Genomic DNA, 23,684 nt, shown 5'->3' on the forward strand with positions numbered 1-23,684 from the left:
GTATTAACTAATACATAATCCAATCTGAAATGAGGCAAGGGGAAAAGAAAATCAAAAACACATTAACAACTGCTCATTAGCACCACGGCAAGAAGAGGGAGCCGGGGGCTGTCGCTTTCTCCTGCATTGCAGTCGCTGGAGGAGAGAAGGAAGAACATATAAAAAAATAAAATCCCCATAGGGAAATAGAAAAATCAAATTTTCCAGGAGATGATATTGCCCACTGTCATTGAAGCTGCTCCTACCTGCATGCCCAGGAAAGCACACGAGTGCCTGACGTTCCCCTCCCAGAAAATTCTGCTCCCATCGCTGATGGGGGGAACTGTTTACAGCAGATAGATACTGTGTTCTCCCTATTAACAGTCTCGGTCAGGTGACCAGTGACCTTCAGAGCAAAGCAAATAAAAGGATTTAAAAAAAAATTGTTTTTTTTGGAGAAGGTGGAATACAGCATAGAATTTTGGAAGCTGGTTTTCAGTTTGTTTGTGGCAGCGAGCGCTTTACGCTCTGTGTGTAATACGCAGCCTCTGGGGCTCATTCTAAACTGGGAGCAAAGCAGAAAGAAAAAAAAGGGCGGTAAAGGTGCCCATACACCTATCCGATTTGGGCTGATTTTGTCCAATTCCGACGGATCGGGATGAGAAATCTGAACAAACCGGATGTGTTTCACATTCCATCCAACCCGAAACGCGGTACCGTACACATTGGGGTGGAACCTACAGATTGAACCTACTGCAGGTACAACCTTGTCGGAACGGACCCATCAGCTGCAAATCGGTGGTGCTTTTTAGCACCCACAATGTGTTGGTCCGATCCGTGTGTGCCAGCGGTGAAGCAATGCTGGCACACACCTATGTGAAGCGGGCAGGCAGCACGAAACGCCCAGGGGCTGTGGGTGCAGCGGCGAGACAGGCAGTCCGCGGCGGCAGAATTTGAAAATTCAAAAGAAAGGCAGGCCGGCTGGGATATCGCCCTGGTGTGTGCCCAGCATCCTGAAGGGGACAGCCAGGTTGGCACAACAGTGCACAATATAGGCACGTGGCTTGGCATAGCGGGTAGAAGAATAACATAGTGCAAGGGGGTGTGGGTTTGCATCATAGCCCCGCCCCTGCTAGACAATGCAGAGATTATCGGCACTGTACAATAGGCGAGGGGGGAGATGACGTATTTCACACAATTCAGCACGAAACGCATAATCACCCATTCAGTAAACCTGGATGGCTCCTGAAAATGTGCCCATTTTCCATGGGGGGGGGGGGGGGGCACCTCTCGATATTCAGGAGACACTTGGTCATTTCAGGAGAGCAGGCAAGTATGCCCAGCATGAGACTTGGGAGGAAGTGTGTCCAAGCTGAAATCTACATTGCTGTATACAAATAATGCTGTCAAGTATTTCTGGACTGCGTGCAAAAGCAGACCGTATTTAAGCTGCATTGAAAATAATGGCTTTTTTCCCTTTTACTTTACTCTTAACTCATATTCAGGCATAACACGAGGCATGAGGTTGGAAAGGCGCTGGTGTGAAAATGCAGGTTTGAAATCTAAATGTGTATAGGAAATGCCTCTACAAACTTCAGATCCAAGCAAAAGAGATTCAGTTAAATAACAGTGAAACTCTAACAAAATAAAGTTGTGAAGGGAAATTTTAAATCTAAAAAAACAAAACACAAAAAAAACGGTTGTTTAATAATTAACCGCAGACGCACAGAATGGTTCAGCGAGACGGCCGTGTATTTATAATAGTACATTGTACAGACATAGAACAGTCACAGGAGGCTTTATGCCGGGCTTAAAGTAACCTCTGAAAGCATTAGTATGCGGAATATACCGTAGTATTCAAGGTAATGCCTTCAAAAGTAACATAGAGCAGGCCGTGCTCTGCGTAATGGCCGGGAGCTGCATTCTCTCTTCAAAAAGAAAACCATTTGAAAAGGAGAAATAGAATTCTATCGCAAAATAAATAAAATACACTGTTTTTTACAATCAAGGTTTTCAGCATAGTCTTAAAATAGGCAAAGTCCATCTGTAATGAGTCTAGATGTAAGGTCGTAGTCTCAAGAGAAGCTAAAATGTAAAAATGATAATTACGTTATAACACGGGACACAAATAATGGTTTCTACCTTGCTAGCGCTGCACTTACTGCTGCTGCTGCAAAAATAAGTGGGTGGGTCTATATTCCAAAACGGTGCAGGCGGTCAGACAGTAGTTACTGCCAGCGTGCCCCTGATGAAGTGCTCACGTTTTAAGATAAACGCACCAGTCTCACCCCAGTGGGCACTGGGAAGGACTGTGGGATTAGAGTGCTGGAAGGGAGCTGGAAGTGGAAGAAAGGAATAAATAATCATGTTACAGGTGAAAAGTGCTACCAGAACCTTCTCTTCTTCAAAGAGAGATTTTTCTCAAAAGAGTAGTCGCTGCCATGTTCCGATTTATAGAAAGAGTATATATCTGCGAACTGGATCAATATGAATCCATACATAGGCTGTTCTGTAACTGCTTTCCAAGCCTGCATATGCAGTATGATATAGTATTACAGTATATTATTTTAAATTGACTCCAAACTTTCAAGCGTTCCCTAAAAACTCACTTCAGGCAAGTGTATCATACAGGAACCCCCACATATCCTCCAGTAGCATTCATATCTAATTGCATCCCATCAGGACCGTCTAGTAATCTGATGGGACTGCCATGCTATGGAATTCTATCCTTATGCATCCCTCCTATTATCCCTATAGATTGTAAGCTTGCGAGCAGGGCCCTCCTACCTCTGTGTCGGTTTGTTTCTACCCAGTTTGTTTAACTTTAATCACTGTTGTCTCCAATAGTAAAGCACAATGGAATATGCTGCACTATATAGGAAACTGTAAATAAATAAATAAATAAAAATAAATAAATTGACCGTACAAATTGTAATAGATGTATGCACACAGATTTCCAGTAGCATTGATGCATAAGTAGATGCCATGTCTTGTTGTTCAGTTACTGTATGGATCTTCTGACTTTTCCACCGTCCAAAATCCCGGGATTTTTTATCCGGGACATAAGTAGGGGTTTTTACCAGGTAAAACCCAGGTAACAAGCTTTGGAAATGGCTCTTTCCTGGGATTTTTGACTCGGGCATGGGAGGCTGGCCATTGCAGAGCTGCCTCTCACTGACTGCCGATTAGGGATTCGAAATCATCGATGGTTCATGGCCGATGTCGAATACTTTTGCCATCGATGGGAGAGAACCAGATGGTTTCCCTCCATCGATGGAACAGCAAAACGATGTATTGCTGTTTGGTTTTTTTTCAAAGTGCCGGGACACGGAGCATCGCTCCGCCCCCCCGACACCCGTGAAGCCCCGCCCCCATGTTTTGATTGGCCCGAAGGCCAATCAATCAAACACAATGGATGACCATTGATATGTAAAAATATCGATGGTCATCCATTGCATAGTTTAGCACTATCGATGGCCAGTTGCAGAATTGCCAACGATGGCCATACCTACTGCCGATTCCCACTGCCCACCACAGATGCCCTCCGGTCCCCACCGGTGCCTGCCAGTCTCCGTCCACTGCTCTGCTTTCCCAGGTTTTCCCTTCAGTATAAATGGTGTCCCCAGTGTGGAGACCCTACACAATCCCAGGCCAAACATCCCAGCTTTGACCCCGGAATTTTGGTGGAAAAGTGGTATTAGAGTTGCCTAGTTGCTCTGGGCCGGCGGGAGTGACAATTGTACATACTTTCCTCAGACAGATGTAAGATAAAGCGGATCACATGGATATAATCATTAGAATGAAATGATATTTTATCTCAGATGGATCTCTTGTACCAAGTATAATGATGGTGCAACTGCTCGCTAGTAGCCTTATTAGCTACACTTGTTGTCACTAGTGACCGCCCTATAATACTACAGAAACAATCAGTTATGCTGTGTACACACAGGGGAGATATATTGCTAGCAATATATTGCTTGCAATATATTGCTGAGTAATATATTGCTCGGTGTCCAGTTTTTCAGAGGGACCAGCAATTTCCCTGAAAATTGCTAGCAATTTTGACTAGATTTTTTTTACCCTCTATTTAAATTCATTTATGATTGACATGGGTTGTGGGAAGTCTGTATATGGTGTACTTGTGGAGTATCACGGCTCCCACGATGGCCATCGTATGCTAAAAAAATCGCATCGCAAATACATCCAAATGCATTGAAATGTGTAGGAAACATGTGAAATGCCCCCAAATGTCATTTTTCATAGTGTACCACCCCCACTATCAACCCGAAGCATGGCGAGCCCCGCGAGGGGACGCGGATACCTTCACAGGTGTCCGCATCCCCTCGCGGGCTTCACAGGTGTCCGCGTCCCCTCGCAGGGCTCGCTGCGCTCGCCACGCTTCGTGTTGACGTTGATAGTGGGGGTGGTACACTATGAAAAATGACATTTGGGGGCATTTCACATGTTTCCTACACATTTCAATGCATTTGGATGCATTTCAGTGCAAAATTGGGTGCAATCGCATCGCATGCGATTTGTTTGTATGCGATGCGATCGCATGCGGTTTTTCCATAAATCGGCTAAAATCGAATCCCATCGCATGCCATCTCATGCCACTACATTTGGCATGTGATGGCATGCGATGGGAGCTGTGATAATCCACAAGTACCTACAGATGTAGCAGGGGTCATCTTTGTAGGGGCAGGATAATCTAGCGGCAGCAGCCGCTAGGGCCCCGCTCCCACCAGGGGTGTGGGGGCACAAGACGGCCGTGTGGCCCCTGCCACCGGTCCCCACTGCCCCAACCCCCCCCCCACCCAAAAAAAAATTCATTTATTAATTTTATTCATTTATTTATTTATTCATTTTTAATATGGTCACATACTATTGGTGTGGGGCAGCATGGTAATGCTCATGCTGCCCACCGATGGTGCAAATCACCATCGATGGGCAGCATGAACATAATCATGCTGCCCGACACCAATGCCCCCTTCATTTTTAATCTGCTCAGATACTATTGGTGTGGGGCAGCATGGTAATGCTCATGCTGCCCACCGATGGTGCAAATCACCATCGATGGGCAGCATGAACATAATCATGCTGCCCGACACCAATGCCCCCTTCATTTTTAATCTGCTCAGATACTATTGATGTGGGGCAGCATGGTAATGCTCATGCTGCCCACCGATGGTGCAAATCACCATCGATGGGCAGCATGAACATAATCATGCTGCCCGACACCAATGCCCCCTTCATTTTTAATCTGCTCAGATACTATTGATGTGGGGCAGCATGGTAATGCTCATGCTGCCCACCGATGGTGCAAATCACCATCGATGGGCAGCATGAACATAATCATGCTGCCCGACACCAATGCCCTCTACTACAGCCTATGCACTTACTGGATAGTGCGGCTGTGTAGTAGTGGGCTTCATTATCGGAGCTGCTGCTGTGTGCGGCGCGCTGGAAGACCGGAGCAAGAAGCAGGGGCTTGCTCCGTGTCTCCGTGTGAGGCGGTGAGTGACAAGGCGGGTGGGCGGGTACCCGGGCGGCGCAGGAGGCTAGTGTCGCTGGTCGCTGGTACACAGTGCTTTGTGCACCAGCGACCTGCAATTTTGTGCAGAATCTGAGGAGCAAGCTCCTGCGACCAGCGACCATGAAGCGCTGGCCGCGGGAGCGCGCTCCCAGCCATTTATCGCTGGCTGCACATTAAATTACTGGCAATATGGTCACTGAGCGACCATTTTGCCAGCGATTTAATGCATAATTGCAGCCGTGTGTACGCACCTTAACTGATATATAACACAAAGACCAGTACTTATGTATTATCTGGGCTCCCATGTTAAATGCACCACATTTTTTCATACCACTACTATCCAACTACGCATGGAGTTGATTTTATATAGTGTGTCGAGCGCAGAGAGCCACCGTGCCCGAAGCGTGGCGAGCGCGGTCTCATAAGAAAAACGGGAGCCCAGATATTACATAAGTACCCAAAGACCTTCAGTGACCACATATAATACTACAGAAAGTATCAGTAACTGATACATATAATACAAAGACCTTCAGTGACCATCATATAATACTACAGAAAGTATCAGTAACTGATATATAATACAAAGACCTTCAGTGACCATCATATAATACTACCGAAAGTATCAGTAACTGATATATAATACAAAGACCCTCAGTGACCACATATAATACTACAGAAAGTATCAGTAACTGATATATAATACCAAGACCTTCAGTGACCACATATAATACTACAGAAAGTATCAGTAACTGATACATATAATACAAAGACCTTCAGTGACCATCATATAATACTACCGAAAGTATCAGTAACTGATATATAATACAAAGACCCTCAGTGACCACATATAATACTACAGAAAGTATCAGTAACTGATATATAATACCAAGACCTTCAGTGACCACATATAATACTACAGAAAGTATCAGTAACTGATACATATAATACAAAGACCTTCAGTGACCATCATATAATACTACCGAAAGTATCAGTAACTGATATATAATACAAAGACCTTCAGTGACCACATATAATACTACAGAAAGTATCAGTAACTGATACATATAATACAAAGACCTTCAGTGACCATCATATAATACTACCGAAAGTATCAGTAACTGATATATAATACAAAGACCCTCAGTGACCACCATATAATACTACAGAAAGTATCAGTAACTGATATATAATACCAAGACCTTCAGTGACCACATATAATACTACAGAAAGTATCAGTAACTGATATATAATACAAAGACCTTCAGTGACCAACATATAATACTACAGACAGTATCAGTAACTGATATATAATACAAAGACCTTCAGTGACCACCGTATAATACTACAGAACGTATCAGTAACTGATATATAATACAAAGACCTTCAGTGACCATCATAAAATACTACAGAAAGTATCAGTAACTGATATATAATACAAAGACCTTCAGTGACCTCCATATAATACTACAGAAAGTATCAGTAACTGATATATAATACAAAGACCTTCAGTGACCACATATAATACTACAGAAAGTATCAGTAACTGATATATAATACAAAGACCTTCAGTGACCATCATAAAATACTACAGACAGTATCAGTAACTGATATATAATACAAAGACCTTCAGTGACCTCCATATAATACTACAGAAAGTATCAGTAACTGATATATAATACAAAGACCTTCAGTGACCAACATATAATACTACAGAAAGTATCAGTAACTGATATATAATACAAAGACCTTCAGTGACCACCATATAATACTACAGAAAGTATCAGTAACTGATATATAATACAAAGACCTTCAGTGTCCATCATATAATACTACAGAAAGTATCAGTAACTGATATATAATACAAAGACCTTCAGTGACCACATATAATACTACAGAAAGTATCAGTAACTGATATATAATACATAGACCTTCAGTGACCACCATATATTACTACAGAAAGTATCACTAACTGATATATAATACAAAGACCTTCAGTGACCACCATATAATACTACAGAAAGTATCAGTAACTGATATATAATACAAAGACCTTCAGTGACCACCATATAATACTACAGAAAGTATCAGTAACTGATATATAATACAAAGACCTTCAGTGACCACATATAATACTACAGAAAGTATCAGTAACTGATATATAATACATAGACCTTCAGTGACCATCATATAATACTACAGAAAGTATCAGTAACTGATATATAATACAAAGACCTTCAGCGACCACCATATAATACTACAGAAAGTATCAGTAACTGTTATATAATACAAAGACCTTCAGTGACCAACATATAATACTACAGATAGTATCAGTAACTGATATATAATACAAAGACCTTCAGTGACCACCATATAATACTACAGAAAGTATCAGTAACTGATATATAATACAAATAACTTCAGTGACCTCCATATAATACTACAGAAACAATCAGTAACTGATATATAATACAAAGACCTTCAGTGACCACATATAATACTACAGAAAGTATCAGTAACTGATATATAATACATAGACCTTCAGTGACCTCCATATAATACTACAGAAAGTATCAGTAACTGATATATAATACAAAGACCTTCAGTGACCACCATATAATACTACAGAAAGTATCAGTAACTGATATATAATACAAAGAACTGCAGTGACCTCCATATAATACTACAGAAAGTATCAGTAACTGATATACAATACAAAGACCTTCAGTGACCTCCATATAATACTACAGAAAGTATCAGTAACTCATATATAATACATAGACCTTCAGTGACCTCCATATAATACTACAGAAAGTATCAGTAACTGATATATAATACAAAGACCTTCAGTGACCACCATATAATACTACAAAAAGTATCAGTAACTGATATATAATACAAAGACCTTCAGTGACCACCATATAATACTACAGAAAGTATCAGTAACTGATATATAATACAAATACCTTCAGTGACCACCATATAATACTACAGAAAGTATCAGTAACTGATATATAATACAAAGACCTTCAGTGACCACCATATAATACTACAGAAAGTATCAGTAACTGATATATAATACAAAGACCTTCAGTGACCTCCATATAATACTACAGAAAGTATCAGTAACTGATATATAATACCAAGACCTTCAGTGACCATCATCATAGATCTCAGTTTCATAAGAACAGAACAATAAAACGTGTGCCTCCGCTATTAAATCACTAACCAAGAGGTCCCCAAATGTGGTCATCAAGGCCCGCCAACACTGCAGGTTTTAAGGATTTCCATGCTTAGACACAGAAGACTACATTTGTACCACAGTTTGACGATACCACCTGTACACAAGCAAGGATATCCCTACCATCTGAACTGTTGCGGTACCTTGATGACCGCATTTGTAAACCACTGCACTAACCGCACCAATACTTAGAACCGCCTACCATAATCCAGTGTCTCACAGCTTCATAACTACCAAGTGCAGCAGCGGTCCATAGCAAGTGGCCAGTGTTATCGGACCGCAACCACGAGATCCTGCAGCAGCATTACCACTTATACCCAGAGGTAAGCGCTTCCATGCGCTAATATGGGAACAGTGTACATCACCGGAAAAATTCGGCCATTTCCAAGTTCTTCCCAGCATCAACCAGGCTTCCACAGCTCCTTCCACCACTCATTGACTTGATATTAGCTGACAACAAAGACATAGGATTCTTCAGCTGCTAACTTAGTGGGGGCTGGACTCTGGTCTGTCAGTCGTAAAGGACTCAAATCTCAAAAGCATGACAGGATTAAGGCAATCTCATCTGATGTCATAAGACTGAAAGGTGTTTAGCGGAGAAATGTTATTTATCTCTATTAAGAACTCTTGACTTGATCTCAGCATTTTGGCCAATTCTAATTGGGGATACGGTCACCAAGCATTATTTCGACAAGCATCAGTTCGACCACTGAAGGTCGACATGCATGAAGGTCGACATGACTGAAAGTCGACATGCATGAAAGTCGACATGGGTTAAGTCCACAAGTCAATAGGTTGACACAAGCATTAGTTTGACATGGGGAAGATCAACGGTCAAAAGGTCGACATGGGGTTTTTAGATTTTTTTTTTCTTTCCGAGCCGACATGAGCCAGCAGGCTGCATTTAATGTCCTACCATCCACTGGGGCATGGTGGGAGAATAAAGCAGTGTGCTCGAAGCATGGCCTAATGCTTGTGTCGACCTAATGGCCTGTCGACATAACGCATGTCAACCTTCAGGCATGACGAACTTCAGTCATGTTGACCTTTATGCATGTTGACCTTCAGTGGTCGACTTAATGCTTGAAGACTCAAGGGCAGATTTATTAAGCTTGGTGAAGTGATAAAGTTCCTGGTACTTTGGGGTATATTTATTATGATCGGTGAAGTGATAAAGTGTCTGGTTTTTATCACCGGCCAATCAGCCCCTACCTGTGAACTTACAGGCTTGGTTTGAAAAAATGACAGGTAGGAGCTGATTGGCCGGTGATAAAAACCAGACACTTTATCACTTCACCGAGCTTAATAAATCTACCCCAAAGTACCAGGAACTTTATCACTTCACCGAGCTTAATAAATCTACCCCCTAATGTTCTATCCAATAATCCCATTCCTCTAATTGATACAGATCCGGTACAGCGCCAAACTTTTTGTAAATAGAAACAAGAATGTAACTGCGTAAAACGGCTAACAATACTGACAATCAATTAATAACAAAACATCAGAACAAACATGAGATTTGTGTTCTCATGACTATGGTATATCCCCCCCCCCCCCCCCCCCCCCCCCAAAAAAAAAGCGTGCCCATACACTAGTAAGATTTATCTTCAGATTGGGCTGGTTGGAACAAAAACCTGGTTATGGATGAGAGCAAATGACAGTTGACCATTTGCTTGGAAATGCTGGAAAACTGACAAACTGTCACTCATCCATAACCATGTTTTTGTTCCAACCAGCCCAATCTGAAGATAAATCTTACTAGTGTATGGGCACAGGAGTGTGTTCTCTAAAAGTACCAATGGTCCCTAAGGGCATTCGGCTCTACGTACAGAGTTTCAGACAACGGGCTTTATTCAGGTTGACTTGCTAAGCAGCATAAATTCTCTGCTTAGCGAACCACTGAACGCTGCCCGCTGTGCCCGATCAAACCAGAATCAGTCCCTACATGTGAATGTAATATATCAAACATGAATTAAATGCACCAGCATTTACAAGATCTAACACAGGTTTTTGAGATGATATCAGATTGTAAATGTATTAGCATTTCTCCAGCACGTAGTGTGGTCTGTTCTGCAGCAAAGTTGTTCCAACAACAATAGTTAAATAGAGGACAGTTACATTCAGGGATCTCAAACAAGACAAGATAATGGATCTAAACAGGGCCACTATGTTCCTGTTTTTACAGAACAAAGCAAGTGAAAAGGTAATCACGGTTTCCAAATGATCTTATACATTTGGGGATGTCATTATTATTAGTTGTGTGATTCACAATCAAAGCTACATCACAGCATACTTGCCTACTTTTGAAAACTAGTTTCAGGGAGATTATAGTTGGTAATATAATTTTGCACAGTGCCCCATTGAGGGGGTGTATCATGCTCCTCCCAAAGGGTGTGTCTTGTTCCATTTATTGAGAGATTGTGAAAAGAGATTGTGAACGTGGCACCTAGAATTGTGGGTGTGTAGTGCTAGTCTGAGAGGAACCTTTTAATATATCCAAATGTAGATGAGCCCAAAGCAGTTAGTAAGAGCTACTGTACTTGTTAAAGTGCTGGGAAATGGTGCTGATGATTCAGTGTAAATGTATCTATCTATCATTCCTTTTTTATCCAAAAATCTAACAGTGTAATGTGAACTGGGGGAAAAGAGGGAGATTGCTAGACTAATGAGGGAGAGAGGGAGATTGCTGCTATGTCAGGGAGTCTCCTGTAGAATGCAGGAGGGGAGGTAACTATGATGTAACAGTGTAATGTGGGATAGGTGACATGAGGGAGATTGCTAGACTAATGAGGGAGAGAGGGAGATTGCTGCTATGTCAGGGAGTCTCCTGTAGAATGCAGGAGGGGAGGTAACTATGATATAACAATGTAATGTGGGCTAGGTGACATGAGGGAGATTGCTAGACTAATGTGGGAGAGAGGGAGATTGCTGCTATGTCAGGGAGTCTCCTGCAGAATGCAGCAGGGGAGGTAACTATGATGTAACAATGTAATGTGGGCTAGGTGAAACGAGGGAGATTGCTAGTCTAATGAGGGAGAGAGGGAGATTGCTGCTACTGTATGTCAGGGAGACGCGTCCTCTAATGTATGTAGGTATGCATGCTGAGAATGTAATATAACAGTGACCATAAATGATGTGACCCAGGAATGTAAGATGCAGCATTGATGAACAAAGTGCTCTTTATTTTCTTCTCAAATTCTATACGCCCATAATTCTAGTAACAAAGGGCCTCAATGCAAACCTCATGAAACTGAGATTTATAGTCCCTGACCAGCGTAAGTAAAGCGAACGTCGGGGATGGAAGACTGGCCCTTTACTGTCCCATGCTAACACACCAAGGAGATGAAACCAAAGTCTTTGCAGAACAGTTTGTTGCAATTCCAGAAATAATTGTGGTCTCCTTGGGAATATTTGTTCATTTTCCACTTTTTCTTTCTCGACACAGGAAATCGGTGTAATGAGTTTGCAATATGGGGACTGCGGCCAAGAGAATGCTCTCTGTCTTCTCTGAAAGTTTGCACCGTACACAATGTTAATGAAGAAACGTAACAGTGGGCTGGGCAGTAATGAACTAAACAAATGTCTTTAGACAATCAGATTTTTTTTTTGACAAGGCCTGAGTTTAGGAAATGTTTTACATTGTTAGGTGCGGAACACGGAGGGGAAATAATGTATAAAGCAGAGTAAGCAGCACATAAGACACAACACTGTATACATGCTGTACCCCAAATAATGGCCGAACACTAGGAGAATTCCATGGCAATTTGGTCACTTTTCACCCGTTATCGGTGATAAATCGTATCACATTGTCAAAATCACATTTGTTTGACATCAGGTAGGATGCGATGCGCAGTCCCATGCACATCGCACTGGAGACTGAAGGCCGGAGGTCTTGCACTATATATTTATCGCATCGCTAAGCCTGCGGCAGGCTTGGCTACGATCACATACCAAACAATGTATGCTAAAGGACTAAATATGGTATATCGTACGCAGTCTTGGATAAAGGGGGATCGCGGGCGACTTCGGAGAAGTCACCCTAGTGCAGAAGTTCTCAAACTCAGTCCTCAGGACCGCACACAGTTCACGGTTTCCAGGCCACCCGGCAGGTGTACAGGTGCACTCATTACTCATTGACACATTTTAAAAGATCCACAGGTGAAGCTAATTATTTCACTTGTGATTCTGTGAGGAGACCTGCAAAACACGCACCGTGCGGGGTCCTGAGTACCGAGTTTGAGAACCTGTGCCCTAGTGTATTGGCACCTTTATGGAATTGGTTAAATGTTATATGAGGCCTAGCTGGGTGTATTGCTGTACCGGACAGGTGAATACATTTGACTCATACTTGCTGCCTTCTTTTGAAAACTATAAGTCAGGGAGATTCATGGGGCACCGTCAAGAGGGTGTGTCATAGTCTTCCCAGAGGTTGTGTCTAGCTACACACATGGGTGTGTCTATGCTCACATGCTTAGTATCAGTATATATCGGGACGTTTTGTAAGTATTGATACTAATGTTGCTCTCTGTAATATGGGGTTTCTTGTTTGCAAATATCAGCTGTGATATTTATTTTCTTCTCATTCAGCACAATATACAAAAATTGAGCTGCGCTTATTTAACCCACCACCGCATTCCGTCTAGGCCACTCACATGCATGTGTGTCCCATTCTTGGCGAACGGCATGCCGAGACGGCGGCTCCATCTGTACACGATAATTGTGATGCCTATGCATTCAATTCCAAATGCAATTTGACCTTGTGTGACTTCATCCCTGAGCATATATGTTTTTGTCGGTGTAGTAGAAGTTATTTTATTGTGAACACTGACTGCGACCTGTAGGCACTACCTATATTTCATGGATGTGCTGTCTTCCAAACATTTTCCATAGTATGACATCATAAACCCTTCCCTAAGCTGGCTTGGCGTGCCTGCGTTTTCCCTGACATTCCCAGCATTTTCCCAGACACGCCTAGCATTTTTTCGGGCAACCCTGCATTTTTCCTGACACTCCCATTCAAGGTCCGGTTACCAACCTTAGACTCCTACTTCCTGCGAACATCCAACGATCAGTAAAAATTGCAGGAGTTCACCGCAGCCGGGCGTCACACACAAGCATTGCAGCCCACATTTTCATACTTCACCATCCATGTCAGCATAGAGGGTGAATATAAAAGTGTGCCCAAGCGTAGCAAGGCGCCATGGCGAGTCATGCGTTGGCACGTGTTGCAAATTTGCTACAGAGCGTTTTTTCATTATTTTTCCTTTTCAGTACAATTCACAAGAAGCAGGAAAATAATTAAAAAATAAAAATAAATCATGCAATGAAGGGTTAATGTACTAACCAATCAGCTCCTGTAATTTTTCAAAGACAGCCTGTAACATGACAGTTAGGAGCAGACTGGATGGTACTTTATCTCTCTCCACTCTCAAAAGTTTAACACATCTCCACTATAGTTTGGCATATTGGCGAAACCCAAGGCACCTTGAAAAAAAAAGAAAGAAGAAGAAACCTCGGTTTTCCTTTGCCATCGATGTAGGGAAACCATCTGGTTCTCCTACATCGATGGCAAAAGTATTCAACATCGGCTATAAACCATCAATTATTTGAAATCATCGATGTTCAATGGCACTCCCTACTATAGACCCCAACATCCTTACAGCTTCTCCGCATGCACGGCTTTCCAGGTGCGCATGTGCAATGTGGAAAAAGCCACGATGCACAGCGGGAGCTACTGCAGCCCAACCAGAGATCCCTCTCAGACAGGGCAGCCCCCAGTGCAGTAAATAGGCTAACATCAACAATAGCGCAGGCGGAGCTCTGCAGATCCCATCCCATAGAAAACATCATTTTGGAGGTATTCCAGGTTCCCCTGCGGTACTCTTAATTAGATGTGTGAAACAAATAAATGTGTGAAAGGGTTCCAACGATATATATATCATATGTGCAGCAAAAGTTAAAATGGCGTCTCACTGGTGGCTGGACGGCGTAGAGCCAACGTATTACCGGGGATTGTCAGCCAAAGCTGGTTTTATCAACCACATTTTGTAGGTTCTGCATCTTCTTGGGTTTGAAGTCAGGTTCCGCTACTCAATACGGACCATTTCAAATACTTACAGAAATAGATAAAAAGGGTATAAAATAAATGTTTGTTAATGTTAAATAATAATAATAATAGGCTACAGGAAAGAAAAATCTTCCAATAGACGTAGTAGGCTAACTCCGGGTGAAAATGTATGGTCACGGTGTGACTGAGAACTGAACGAGTGGCCCTCGGATAATCAGATGTCGCGGCAGACAACTTCAAAGACGTTTGAGAAGGTCGCGGGATGAAGAGCAGAAGCTGCCTGTGCCAGAATGTTCTGGCGCTTTGTAAAGTCTAATTATAGAATATCATTTTCTTAATGCTCACAAATCCTGTTTATCTGAGAAGTCCTACTTATTCTTAGGATCCCGACTCAAAAATAACAGCGGCTCATCCTCTGAAGATAACGGTGAAATATTAATAGTACATTGGTGTCTCAGATCCCAAGGCTTTGTTGTGTTCATTACTATTCTTTTGGATGCTTAAAAATAACATCGGCAGCAAATTGTCAAAGCAGCAGTAATGTAGGGTCAGGGTTAGGGGGTAGGTTAGGCTGTATGTGGGGGGGGGGGGCAAGATTAGGCTGCGGGGAGGAAGGGTAAGGAACTAAGAGGGGGAGGGTAGGGTTCAGTCACAGGGCAGAGGGTTAGGGAGCAAGCTAGGAAGGTTAGGGGTATAGCTCTGTGGTGCGCGAGCGGGGGGGGGGTATCAAAAACATGCAAAACATTACATCTGCATTTCTATCGTGCAAAAGGTTTTCTATGTTGCTAGCACACTGCCAAAAACTGCCTTGATACCCCCCAACCCCTGCAATGGTCAGTTCGGTTGCCACTGCCGATCACACTTTAGATTGCGGTTGCAATGCTCCGATCTGTGGGCTTTGCTGAATGAGGCCTACTGTACACACTAGATGATATGATTGATAATATTGTTAACGATATCGTGGTACTTGTGTATTTTGGCGGCGCCCGTCGAGGGCATCGTGTGCCTTAACTTTAAGGCACACGACGCGACGCGATGGACGCGATTTCTCGATAGGCTTCAATGTTAAAATATTTTTAACATTGAACCCGATGGAGAAATCGGGTCCATCGCGTTGCGTCGTGTGCCTTAAAGTTAAGGCACACGACGCGACCGACGCGATTTCTCCATAGGCTTCAATGTTAAAATATTTTTAACATTGAAATACTGTCGGTCGCGTCGGACTTGTGCCATTATAATGGCACAAGATCAAATGTAGTTGATAAAGTCCATCTAACATAGAAAACAATGGGAAATGGGCCAATATGGCCCATTTCTCATTGTATATGGCCCCGTCATGTCCAAATATAAATGCCCCCCATTGTCAGCGGCACCCCAGTATTGACTCCAACCCGAAGCGTGGCGAGCGTAGCGAGCCCGCGAGGGGCGGCGGTACGCGTCCTACGACCTTTTCATACCCCTACTATCCACGTCGGCGTGGAGTTGAGAATAGAATAGTGTGGCGAGCGCAGCGCGCCACCGAGCCCCGCGAGGGGACGCGGATACCTTCACAGGTATCCGCGTCCCCACGCGGGCTTCACAGGTGTCCGCGTCCCCTCGCGGGGCTCGCTGCGCTCGCCACGCTTCGGGCTCGGTGGCTCGCTGCGCTCGCCACACTATTCTATTCTCAACTCCACGCCGACGTGGATAGTAGGGGTATGAAAAGGTCGGAGGACGCGCACCGCCGCCCCTCGCGGGCTCGCTGCGCTCGCCACGCTTCGGGTTGACGTCAATACTGGGGTGCCGCTCACAATGGGGGGGCAGTTATATTTGGACATGACGGGGACATATACAATGAGAAATGGGCCATATTGGCCCATTTCCCATTTTATTCCATGTAAAATGGACTTTATCAAGTCCATCTTATCTTGTGCCATTATAATGGCACAAGACCGACGCGACCGACACGATTTCAATGTTTAAATATTTTAACATTGAAGCCTATGGAGAAATCGCGTCCATCGCGTCGGTCGCGTCGTGTGCCATGTTAATGCACACGACGCGACGGACGCGATGGACCCGATTTTTCACACTCGATGGACGCGATCCTCATCGTGGGCGCCGCCAAAATACACAAGTACCGATATCGTTATTGCGCACATCATATAAAATATCTATATAATGTGGCACCATTAGGCACTAGCAGGGAGGGTAAAGGTGCCCATAAACTAGTACAATATTTGCATTCTATTTAGGACCATCTGGTCGATAAATCACGTGAAAAGTGCCATATTGTATGTGACTTACCTCTGATTCCGATACGATGCGCAGTCCTGTAAGCATCGGATCCGGAGATCGTCATGGCTACAGCAAGGATTTGTCATATCCTGCAGCCATGACTAGGATCACATACAATAAACCGTATGCAAGAGGAGTGCAAACGATGTGTTGTGTGCGATTCTAGCCACCGCACAAGTGTATGGGGGTATGTAGGGTTAGGCTGCAAGAAGGGAGAGTTAGGAAGTTGGCAGGTAGAATGATGGCATACTTACCTGCCCCCTGCCGGGGGGTATTTATTTACAGTTTCTTATATAGCGCAGCAGATTCCGTTGCGCTTTACAATAGTACCATTTGACTGTCGACTTTTAGACCCGGCTTTTTGACTGTCAACCAATAGTGGTCGACTTTATGACTGGAGACCTAGTCATTCTATGATCAGTCCAGATACCCAGCGTTACACCGAGTATATAGAGTAAAGCAAGTGTTATTGTCATCCGGCATAAAGAGCAAGAAGTGGTGCTCTGCCGGTGTCCACACATCCAGAAGGCTATCCGGTACTGGCAAGTACAAATACTCAGCCTGCATACAGAAGCAGACAATCAGTACCATGCAACTGTCACTATAGACAGCACAAATGCCACATTCCCAATATACAGTGTGATTAAGTACAAACAGCTGTTATTTTCCAATTAAAAAAATGCAACGGATGAAACCTCTTCTCTGTCAGTCCAAATGGAAATGCAAACTAAGCAATGAGAATAGGCAATCACGTTGTCATATAACAGAGCTGTGACTCTAATGATTTAATTACAACCAGCTGGAGGGGTCAAGACTCAAACAGCCAATCAGTAAGTTATGATTATAACATCCAGTACTCGATGTACAAGAAGAGATACAGTGGGGTCAATTAACTAAAGCTGGCCATACATCTACAAATAGATTGTCAGATCTGGCTGGTGGGAACAAACACCTGGTAATATCCAAATGACAGTTTTTGGCAGTTTTCCAGCATTTCAAAGCAAATGGTCAACTGTCATTTACTCTCATCCATTACCAGGTTTTTGTTCCAACCAGCCCAATCTGACAATCGATCTGTAGATGTATGGCCGGCTTAAGGTGGGAGATCTATTGAAGATGTGATGTTGCTATAGGCGACCAATCAGAATATACTTCTTATTTATTAAGCACCTTGTAGAAAATAGAATCTCATTGGTTGTCCATAGCATCATCCCTTCTTAAATAGAACTCCCATCTTAGTAAATAAACCCCCAATGGATCTGGTCCATGTTAAAATGAGGAACAGAAGAGTATGAAGGATGTGAAAAATAAACAGTACATGATGTAGTCCTAAATATATAAAATTATAAACTAAACGAGTCAAACTGATTTACCAATGGGTTGATGTACTGTAAGAGTGTGTGATGTTGCCCATAGCAACCAATCGGATTCTAGCTATTATTCCCTACAAGGTGCTAGATAAATGATAAGTATAATTTGACGGTTGCTATAGACAACACACTCACTTCTAAAAGCTCACCTATTCATAAATTTACCCCATAAATTCAGTTTTATTTAATGGCAATAAAACAGGTCCTCGTTACACAGATCACTGCTGTGTTTCTCGTGTTAGATTAGAAGCGAACGGGGCGCTAATTAGTCTTTAACACATCTAAATTAAACTTGGTGATGGCTGATTTCGCAGAGAGATCTGAATATTATCTCAATCCGTAATAGGCACCGAGTCCTTATCTCCGCCATACAGAGCCAACAGGACTAAATAAACATGCGTCCTTCATTCATAATAAGTTTTGTTGTTTTATTACTTTAATTTGCTATATTTAGGTCATTCGCACAAACAGAAATCCCCCCCCCCCCTTCCCACCAACAAAACAGGAACCATCCAAATGTTTTCTTTCAATCTACTTTTACAGCATATTGCAAAATGGCCCTGGAAACCAGTATGGCGCATGCGGTGCGCGCACAGAGGCCCAGTTGCAATCAAGATGCACTCTAGAAGTACAGTTTTCCTATGAGAGAATGCTATAACGCCTGTGACACGCCAGCTGTTGTGAAACTACACAACCCAGCATGCCCTGCTACAGTTTTTCTATTAAAGATAGCTATAACTGTGGCAGAGCATGCTGGCATGTGTAGTTTCACAACAGCTGGCGTGCCACTGATTGGCCCACACTGGTCTAGTGCAATTCGCATTTGCTGCTCTATGCCAAGTAACAGCTGCTGCAGTGGTTAGGAATTAGCTAAATGTAATACTGGAATGACCCCTCACTTGTCACTTGCTAAAAGACTCATGGGTACGGGATTATTGCTGCCCTTACATACAAAGGGAGACTGCAGTTGTGCAGGCTTGCAGTAATTTACACACCAGAGATAAAGGATCAATTGGATCTGGTCTATCCTGCATTTTTTACACGAAAATCAATGTATGTTACAGCTTCTGTCCGCAGCGCAGTATATACAGCTAGGAGACAGCACCATCGGGAGTGTACAGAACAACCATTGGAAACATTACTTTGGGTAATATAAATGTACACAATAAACCGTGATTCAGTTGTGCAGTATAGTGTGCCGAATGCATTTAACACATACTGCGAAATAACTCCAATATCAAACACAGTGGGAATAAAAAGCTTTCACCCCTCTGACCTGTTCATACATCATGACATCAGTATGGATTTCCAGGGATCAACACAAAGTAAGTGACAATTCTAATGGACACCTACTTTGTGCTGAATGTTGGTGAATCCATTTTAATGGAGCGCTACCATACCAGGCACAAAGGACACCTGACTCAGACTTGGGCACTGATCGGCAAATTTGCAGATGACTGCGGGTAGATAGCCACCACCCCAGACAGAAAGAAAACTTGCCCTGTGCAAGTCTATAAATGAATCGCGAATGGAACGTTATTTCCTGCAAGTCCATAGCAGCGATCAACTCTGAATCAGGCCCACAGAGCGGCACCTACTACCAGTTTGTGCCATACTTAAAGAGATGCCTGAGCAATAATGAGCAGGCCTGGTGTAAGAAAGGATGGACCCAGGGCAATGAAGTCAAGCATGACTGTTATCCTATTCCCCGTGTCGACCTAGTGGTGTCGAGCCAATGCTTGTCGACCTAGTTGTTGTAGACAATATGATCCACACCCCCCTTAGCGCCCAAAAAATGTATCCAGTTTTGAGGTAAATTCATTAGCAGTAGTTGCTGTAACCACCCCACCGGCAATGAGTTCCAGAATGTTACTGCTCTAATGGTGAAGAATCCTCTTCTTAATTCAGTATGGAATCTCTTTTCCTCGAGCCTCAGTACATGGCCGCGTGTCCTAAGTATAGGCCTGTTAGTGACCAATCATCTCCCAGTTCCATATGATTCCCAATCCTGTATATGAACATACTAATCATATCACCTTTCAACCTCCGTTTCTCCAGTGAAAACATATTCAGCCTGGTTACCCTATCTTTGTATTCTAGTGATTCCAGACCTGTTACTAGCTTAGTCGCCCTTCTCTGTACCTGTTCCAATTCATTTATGTCCTTTTTAAGGTGTGGTGCCCAGAACAGAACACAGTATTCCAAGTGTGGTCTCATTCCCTATAATAACTCCATTTAGCCTATAAGTAGCTTGTTCATTTTTGTTCCCATAATGAATTACTTTACATATTTCAACGTTAAACTGCATTTTCCACCTAAATTAATACCCCTTTTACACCGCCTCAAAACCCTGGGTCTTCGGCGGGTCAGAGGCAGTGTAAATGTGTCACACCGTGTCCCTTACACGGGACTTCTACCCAGGTCCTGACCCAGGACCCGTCTCCCATTCAAATCAATGCGGGACATGCAACCTGCGGACTGCAGCATCCGCAGGTTGGATGGGGGGGGGGCATAGACAGCCTGCGCTGCTATCTGCTATACTCTGCAGACAGCAGCGGAGGTGTTGAATGGATGCCTGTGTGCGTCATCCATTCACCTCCCGGACGACGGCTGGGGGGGTGCACGGGGGCTGGGAGCAGCCCAGCAGCTTACCTTGCCAGCACGGCAATCAGTGTATCCGGCGGGGATGACCGCGGTCCTGGCACTTGGAGATGATGTCATCTCCAAGCGCCGCCTCCGTCTACACTGCGGGTGGGCACCGCAGTGTAAATGGAGTAAATCCGGGATCTGACCCGGCTTGGATCCTTCCAAATGCCGGGTCGGATATGGGATTTTCGGTGTAAAAGGGGTATAAGTCACTTTGTAGTGTATCCGCATCCCCTCCTGAGTTAATTTCCTTACTTAATTTCGTGTTATTATGTGTTTGGGATGGCCGTAGCAGAATGGATCACTCTATTTATTAAACACCAAGGGGGCTTGTCACACTTGCCCCAAAGGATGTGTCTAACTCCACATACGGGGGTGTCTATGCTGAAATGTTTGCAAAATGTTTCCATAAAACATTAGTACAATATATTTGGGAAGTTTTGCAAGTATTGGGTTCTTTTGCTTTCAAATATATTTTCGCTGTGATATTTAATTTTTTTCTCACTCAGCACAGTATACATGATTAATGTGATGTCTATGCCATAAATTTCAAATGCAATTTGACCTTGTGTAAATTCATTCCTGAGCATATAATGTTTTCGGTGTAATAATTGTTATTTTACTGTCTGCAACTTGTACGAACTGCATATATTTATTGGATGTAGGGTATTCTATACCATTATAGCATTAGCGGATGGAGCTGAAGCTCCAGGCCTCCACGTAAAAATAGGCCCAACATCAAGACAGTATAATTATCACCAGAGACACACCAGACGGCCACATGGTTCACTATAAATCCTAAGAATGAAAACTGCATTTCTATTTTACACATTTATGCAATTTTTGTAATTTTATATATTTAGGGAGACATTGGGGGCTTATGGTGTATGTACATGCCTACTTGACATTGGCCTCATCTCCTCCACATTTCATAACAGGCCCTTGAACATTTTCAGCTCCAGACCCCTTGGCCCTTAACCCGGCTCTGCATTAGCCAAATCATTATGGAAATCAGGTACTCTAATTAAACAAATGTGTTTAACTAAAGAAATATTACTAGCAAAAATTCTTACCCTAAGTCATTCACTAGCAGCAGAAGCAGCAGTAGGCTATGGATGAGTGCACACCAGACCCTGTGTGATCATATGCTGTCTCCCTCTTGCTCTCCTGCCAGGGTTCCCACAAAGGGGGAAGGGGTTATCAGCAGGAACTCTTGATCAGCTACAGCAAATCATGGTGATTACAGCAAATTACTGTCCTTGCAAAAATACTCCTTAATGGTATCACTTGCAGAATCTGGGAGATTAGGAGTGCAATGCAGGAAAGCAGGAGATTTATGACTGAAAAGGGAGCCTCCTGCAGGATGCGGGAGGCTAGGCAAGTAGGATGTGAATGCCATTCATGTTGATTAAGTGGTCCCACAGAAACAGAATCGTGCAAGAACTTTATGTAATTTATGACTTACAACAGATATTGTCCGGGCAAGAAATAATATTTGTTCTAAGTCTGTACTGCTTATAACTTGTGTACAAAATAGCTACTGAAACGCTGTATTTGGATGCTGAACATCTGACAGATCTGGTATCTAGACCAGCCCTGCAGCTGCAAAAATACATGAAAATACTTTCAAGTCAAGAGAAGGTTTTATAAACAAGAAAAAGGGATCATCAAAGACGTGATGTTTCCTGTAACATCTCCCCAAGAACTAAAAACCCCATAAAAGCCGCATTATCATAACTTATATAAGATAATCTGGGACTAACTCGTTTCTCAGGGTGGAGGAAATGAAAGACGTACAGAGAAGAGAATGGAGCGCTGCGCCTGATCTCTCTAAGCTTGGACAAGTCTAGTACCGTGGTTTTGGTTATCGGCATGTGCAGAGACTGTGGTTCCGGCTGGTTGGCTATTTCTGGTTTGGGTCATGAATATATAACAATATTGTTACTCTTAATAGGTTGCTTGACAAAAATGCTCATTATTGAAAGCAGCAGTGCCTTAAGGAGCAACATCTAGAAGTAAAATCTAGAAGTAACAATGTCAAAATTGCCCATCAACATTTTTGTAAGTAGTGGTTTTGGAAGAAGATTTAGCTTGTATTACAATGTATCTACCGGTTATGGTTTATTAGGGGATATGGTCATTAGGTCTACAGCAACTAGGTCAACTAGCATTGGCTCGACACCACTAGGTCGACAGGCAACAAGGTCGACATGGGTCAAGATCGACAGGTCATTCGGTCGACACAAGCATTAGGTAGCCATGGGCAAGGTTGACAGTCATAAGGTCGACATGGGGGGCCTGCCGATCGGCAAAAAGGTCGTATGAGGTGCGCTTCCACATCCTCTCCGGCCGCCAACACCCATAAGCTGGTTTTACCAGTCGAAAGAACAACTTTCCACAGTAGGAGACTATGGAAAGTGGTGTATGCAACTTTTTTGTGTAAAGCTGGCGCATCTTTTTGATCTCCAGTGGCGCAGGAAACAGAATGGATTAGGAAGTCACATGATAATGTATATTGCGTAGAAGGAGCCTAATTCAGCATGAGCTGTAGTTTCATGAGAAATCGCAAAA

At 43.1% G+C, this 23,684-nt stretch overlaps 1 protein-coding gene across 6 annotated transcripts in view; it reads right to left on the reverse strand.

Annotated features, from left to right (window-relative positions):
• KANK4 (KN motif and ankyrin repeat domains 4) overlaps positions 1 to 23,684 on the reverse strand; it is a 152,078-nt gene that overhangs the window by 68,685 nt on the left and 59,709 nt on the right. The window contains exon 1 of one of the 6 annotated variants that reach the window (XM_083157653.1): positions 246 to 400. The exons of the other annotated variants lie outside the window; for them this stretch is intronic. The gene's annotated coding sequence lies outside the window, so the exon portion shown is untranslated. Of the gene's footprint in view, positions 1 to 245; positions 401 to 23,684 lie in introns of those variants that run through there. 6 annotated transcript variants of the gene reach the window in all.

Source organism: Crinia signifera, chromosome 8, assembly GCF_055691185.1.
Source record: "Crinia signifera chromosome 8, ASM5569118v1, whole genome shotgun sequence".
In the NCBI taxonomy this organism is placed as follows: domain Eukaryota; kingdom Metazoa; phylum Chordata; class Amphibia; order Anura; family Myobatrachidae; genus Crinia; species Crinia signifera.